Below are 6,077 nucleotides of genomic sequence, written 5' to 3' on the forward strand. Positions count from 1 at the left end.
AAAAAAAAGTTGGTGTAAATCAGCCAACCCTAAAAGTAAACACTTTTTTTTAAAGAATACACAAATAACTAGCAAAATAGTATGTAGTATTTTTACTTCAAAATATTCCATACCCTCTTTTTGAAACAAAATAAAATTAAAATAAAACATAAGAGAAATACTTAGATTTATATGATACACTTAAAGGCTGCACATCTAGAGCTTTTGGTTCTGTATATTCTTGAAATTCTACAGTTAAGTTTTATAGAACTACCATCACAGTTTACCCAATCCTCAAGTTTTCTGAATTTTTAACAAGAGGGATTCAACATATCATTACGGAACTCCCCCCCCCCCCTTCCCAAAAAAAAAAGACTACGGAATATATTTAAGTTAAGCTAAATACAACTGCACAACAAACATGACTGAGTGATTAGCTTTTGCGCTTCTATCGGGAAGTCCGGGATTCAACCAGCATTCGACCATTCTGACAAAGCTTTTCTTCATTCCATCTGTGAATGTAGAAATAGTGCGTGTACTGTGAGTTGGGCGACTTCCTTTTTTATTGTTTTTAAATCGTTATTATTACTAATTACCAGCAGTGACGGTTTTGCGAAGGTTAGGGGAGCGGTCTTTCAGACTGAAGCCCGTTCCCCAAAGTTACGGAATGTCTGCAACAAACGAAATATCTATTATTTATGCCTTTACTCATAAACTTTAAGCTCCCGTCAAATAAAAATTACGAATGTTTAAAAAAAACTAAACATTAATAAGAAACCCTTCCCAAAATACTTTTCTAAATCCGCCACTGATTCTCAGTATAAAATGATTTTTAAAGTTCTATCCGGAAGATTATTGCTAAACATATAAACGAAACGAAATATTAGTTATGCCTGTACTCATAAACTTCAAGCACTTCCCAAATAAAATTAGGACTTTTTAGGAAACGAAACAATCAGAAAAAACCCTCCTAAAGTACTTTTCTAAATCCGCTACTGATTATTTGTATAAATTGGTATTCAAGGTTGTGTCCGGAAAATTATTGCTAAATCACTTCACAGCTACAGTATAACAGAAATGTGGAAGTACGGTTTGACGGATACATAGCAAAACGGGCAAGTTTAACTTTTGCGCTAGAAGCTAGAGTACTAAAAGCTCTTAGAAATGAAACACGGATGACAAACTAGAGAAGAAAAAAGATGTCGATAACTCAAAAGTTAAAATAAAGTTAAATAGCCTCTAAAATTACCCTCAAATACTACATTCTTCATGTTAGCTTTAATTCGTAAAACATGTGCTCCATCCATCTTGATGGTGAATTTCAGAGCGAAATATCACATTCAGGTCATGGAATTTTTATCCAACTATAGAATATACTATAAGAAAGCTATTTAGATAGAAAAATCATGAAGTTGAAAAAAGCCAAAATTTCCAAAATTCTCGTTTTTTTTTCCAAAAAAGCCGGCTTTTTATGTGAAAAAAACCATCGATTCAAAAAAGCCGGCTTTTTTGCATCTCTACAGATAAGTCAGAACTTAAAAGGTTTTTCCCTCTAAGAAGATGCTTACGTGAACGTGAATCGCGAATCATATAGGGCCTTAGTTAAAGATAAAATCGTACGATTAGAATACAAATAATTACCATAAGTGTTTAACGATGTCTACTTGAATTATATATATAAATTTCTAGATATGCATGGTATCTTTGAGTTTCTTTGATTCCCTGTATGCATGAAAATGAAGCGTTTTAAGTAAACTAGTAACTCCATGTTCCGTTCATAAGTGTAATTAAGTACTTAGTGTTAACGTTGTAAATACAGCTTAATATTGTGCCCTTACACTGGGTTACACGAGCACATTCGGGTCTCCGAATTCTGGGTTAAGTAGGTTGGAAGTGATGGTTGTGACAGGTTAACTTTGTGGGTGCCACTAGGTGTATCTGTGCGCGGGTCCGGTATGCAATAAAGACGGTACTATTCATGGTGGATCCGGGCGGGGTGTAACTGGGGGAACCCGCAAAGTAAACAATAGTGCAAGGCTATTATGACGGTAATGTTCCTAACCACTGAAGTCAAAATCAGTACCGAAACAAAAGCACTGTATTATCCCTCACCCACCCGCCTACATTTTAATAGTAAAGTAACGGAATGCATCAGTGCGTAATAATCGAAATACCGCCACGTATCTTGACAATATGTGGTACTTAGTATTGCTAGTCAAGTACTTACATTAACAATGTAAGTATACATAATATTGCATGTAGTATAGAATCATGTATAAAAGACAAATCAGCTGATAGGTGATGCCGAAAAAGGAGATGTAGAAGACAAAGGCTCTTTTTCTTTAAAAAGCGCCTTATGCTCCCATGCATCCTCTTGCATTGTCTGTTTAACACCTTCCTCTACGATTTATTTTCTGAATTCTGATAATTGAAGTTACTAAAGTGTATTATAGATGGATTATCATTATATAACTTTCAAAAGATCAATATATTAACCCTACGTAATGCTACAATAGTTTAAATTTTATGACGAGTGTGACTAGTTATTGAGAGATTTGGTACCGGATGGCCATGACGAGCTAGACACATTTCAGTGCAAGGGGTTAATATATGTCCGAAAGTCCTGAGGATGTGAACTGTGGACATTTAAGTATTGCAAGCCTTGGTATATTAAACTCGAAACCCAAATAAAATTTTGTTGTGAAATGACTTGATATTATATCGAAGTATGTATGTTTCGTGTTCGTTTCAGTTGCGATGTTAAGCTGAGACAATATATTCAAGAAAGAAGATGTAATGTAGAAGACAAAGACTCTTTTTAAGGGCCGTCTTATGGATCCTTTCCCATTGCTAGTTTAATATATGGCCGGCCAAACGTATCTTCAGGATTTGAACTGTGGCACATTTTATGTACTGCGAGTCTTAGCATGTTGGAGATGAACCTCTAAAAAACTAAATAAAATTTTGTTGTGAAATGTTGATATTAGACCGAAGTAAGTTTGTTTTGTGTTCGTTTCAGTTACAATGTCAAATAGCTTTCTTGCAACTGAGTCAATCAATTTACCATTCCTGCAGGTATTTTTTTTAAATCACATTCATTTCTACTAAAGTAGATGTGAATAGCAGTGCTAATAACAGAACTAGGATGACATCTGAAGTTTATGACGGAACTTAGGATATAGTTATTCTTCTTACAGAGCATGTTAGAATTACTAAAGAAAAAATTCATAGAAAAAAATCCCTCGATGCACAGAATTCCCCGTCTCGAAAGATTAGGCAGAACGGGATCCCGTTCTGCTGAAAGATCATTTAAAATATTTTCTACGAATTAGTGTAGGGCCTTTAGGCAGAACGGGAAGACACCAGTGTAAAGTATCAACCATTCCGCAGTGCCGTGCCTTGGGAGAACTCCACCCCCCCACCGTAAAAAAGACGTGAATTTCGTTCTTCAATTTGAGTGGGAAGCCTGTGCCATCTTCGTGCAGCATGCTCACATTATTTCGTGAAGATTCTTCATCACTGGCCGTAGTAAAGCATGTTATGGATATATTGTTTAAAAAAAAAAAAAATTAAATGGGATCCTCCAGCATTACCAGGGATCAGCCTTTCTTTGCACAAGCAAAGCTTATACAGTGGTACTGGCTGGGGGAATATAAAGATGGGAGTGTTGTTGTCATGTTCGGGGCACTTCACATACAGGAAGCTTGCCTACGAGTGATTGTACAGTGGATCAAAGGCACTCTCTACTTTACTTTTCTGTTTCAGTGGATGTTTGCTTGAAAGTTGTGCATGTTATTAAAGTATGAAGACCTCACCAATTCATAGTACCTACACTGTTTCAAATATTCCAAGGCGGCAATGAAGAATATGGCGGGAACCTCGATGTTCGATAATGGGCGCACTGCATGCGAAAAACCCCATGTTCCAATATTGGGAAAATGTCTACAACTTGAAAATCCTTCAACTTCTAATTTGTACGATCCGTCCGAGAGGATAACTACGTACGATACCGTGAAATATTTTTTTTTTTTTCCTAGATCATTATTATGCAAAATTGTTACCCATTCACTCAAAAAGATTTGATAGAAGCAGAATCCAAGCTTCCTCGTACACACGAAATAATAGTGTCTAGAAAATTGGTAATCCACAAAAGTAACAGTTTATTTTCTGCTATCAGCATAGGTCAAGCCCACAAGCAGTTGTAAAAGATGAGAAGCAGTGGGATTCACAGAAACACCAGAAACTCCACGATGATAGATAAGTGGTCCAGAAGTCCAGCGCCTTCAAAATTTTGATAAATCGAGTGAAGTACTTTTTAAGGGATCGAATCAACAACATGAATATCCGGCACTCCAGGCGAAATTCAGAAAGAAAGTACTAGCTGTGAAAAACAGTTTTAAGGAATTCGGAAACTCATTCTTAGACTGTGGTAAAGATTTGATAGCAAAGTTATTGTTGACCAAAAATGGTTCATACCATTACAACTGCAGAGGGTAGAGGATAATGTTTTTATAAGCTTTTGTTAAAAGTCGTGTAATGAGGATTCTCAATCACATACTCAAAATCACCTCTTTCCAGTACAACAATTAATTCTAACTCAGAAAAGGCACTCTCTCTAGCAGAACATCACTGAAGTGCTAAAAGCAAATGTGCAATTGTTCTCACCCCTCCTCCTCCTCAGTCGAACTCGAAGCATCAATCATTTCGGACTTTTCACTCCCTCCATCTTTTTCCACTAATAGAGAAATTCACCAACTAAACACATCAAAAATAGTGTCACTTCTGAAAAAGATCTTAAACAGTGACGAATCTAGTTTTCCTGAGAATCCAAACGCAATTCTGTATGATGCTTCCTTTCTTCCTAATATGATCAAACCATGTGAATCAGACACATTTAAAGATTACTATCACCGATTTTCTGGCCTGCCTTTCGCACATGGATTATTAGAAAGGTCAACGAATTGACCTGATATGGGATAGATATATTTCATCAAGTCTAAAACTTTTGCTCGTAAAAAACGAGGTGGTGGGACACGAAGCAAGTTCAACCAAATGGCCCTATTTAGAAGAAATGGCAAGATTTTCTAAGGGGTTCCGAAAATAAAGAGCTCTAACTTCTCGCCTCCATTACAATATGCCACTCAGTGCAAGCAGTGTCTACTGTGCTTGGTTCTGTTGTAGACAATCGTCTCTGATTGGAGAAACTAGCAAATTCCAAAAGGAAGCGGACAGCAGAATAATTTTTCACCCGAACCATTGTGAAAGCTGAATTGCAAAATGTAACTATTCGCACTGTTGCCAGTGTTGGAGTTTTTAAAGTTGGCATTCGAAGATTTTGGATCTTATTTGGAATAGGACATAACAGAAGATTTACTTCAGCACACGGCACTGTCAAATAGATTGGTAAAAACTAAGGCACTTCATGATTTCATGCCTACACTGGATGTGAGAGTTGCCATGTTCACCGGCAAAGGAAAAAAAAAAATACGAACGGAGCATGGAATCAGGACACTGTAGTAACCCTGGCGTTTGCGTCACTGTCTATTCCACAACAATCACTATAACCACTTGCACTGGCTTCTGTGGTAGAAACAATGTTGTTATAACACAAGGTGTTAACTGGAGTATATTTCCTATTACACGACCTCCATTTTTTCAGCAGGGATTCCTGACATTCAAACCGCTCCAGGAAGTCACTGCAGCCCCTCTACAAGTGGCTTTACTTACTCTGATCGTTGTATATCTATATAGAATTACTGTGCAAAAGGAATGCTTGTTTTCATCAAGTGAAGTTTTTGGGCCATTATTGATAGACAGAGCCCCAACTAAAACGAATAACTGAAACCCTAAGAAACAAAAATAGCGAATGATTCAAATCACACAGACAGACAGAAACTGCTTGCAAATAAAATATCAAATAACATCAATATGTTCATGTTTGGTACAGAAACGTACCCAAGAAATAAAAATCAAGATTATTGTCCCCACCCGCTTCTCATTATAACATGTTTATCCTGGTGTCACCAGTCGCCAGAGCCTCGTTAGCCTGCATTACAATGAATGCAGTTTCCAGGGTGCACTACGAGGAAGTGAGGTTG

This window comes from Thermobia domestica, chromosome 7, assembly GCF_964235325.1.
Source record: "Thermobia domestica chromosome 7, izTheDome1.hap1.1, whole genome shotgun sequence".
NCBI classification, from domain to species: domain Eukaryota; kingdom Metazoa; phylum Arthropoda; class Insecta; order Zygentoma; family Lepismatidae; genus Thermobia; species Thermobia domestica.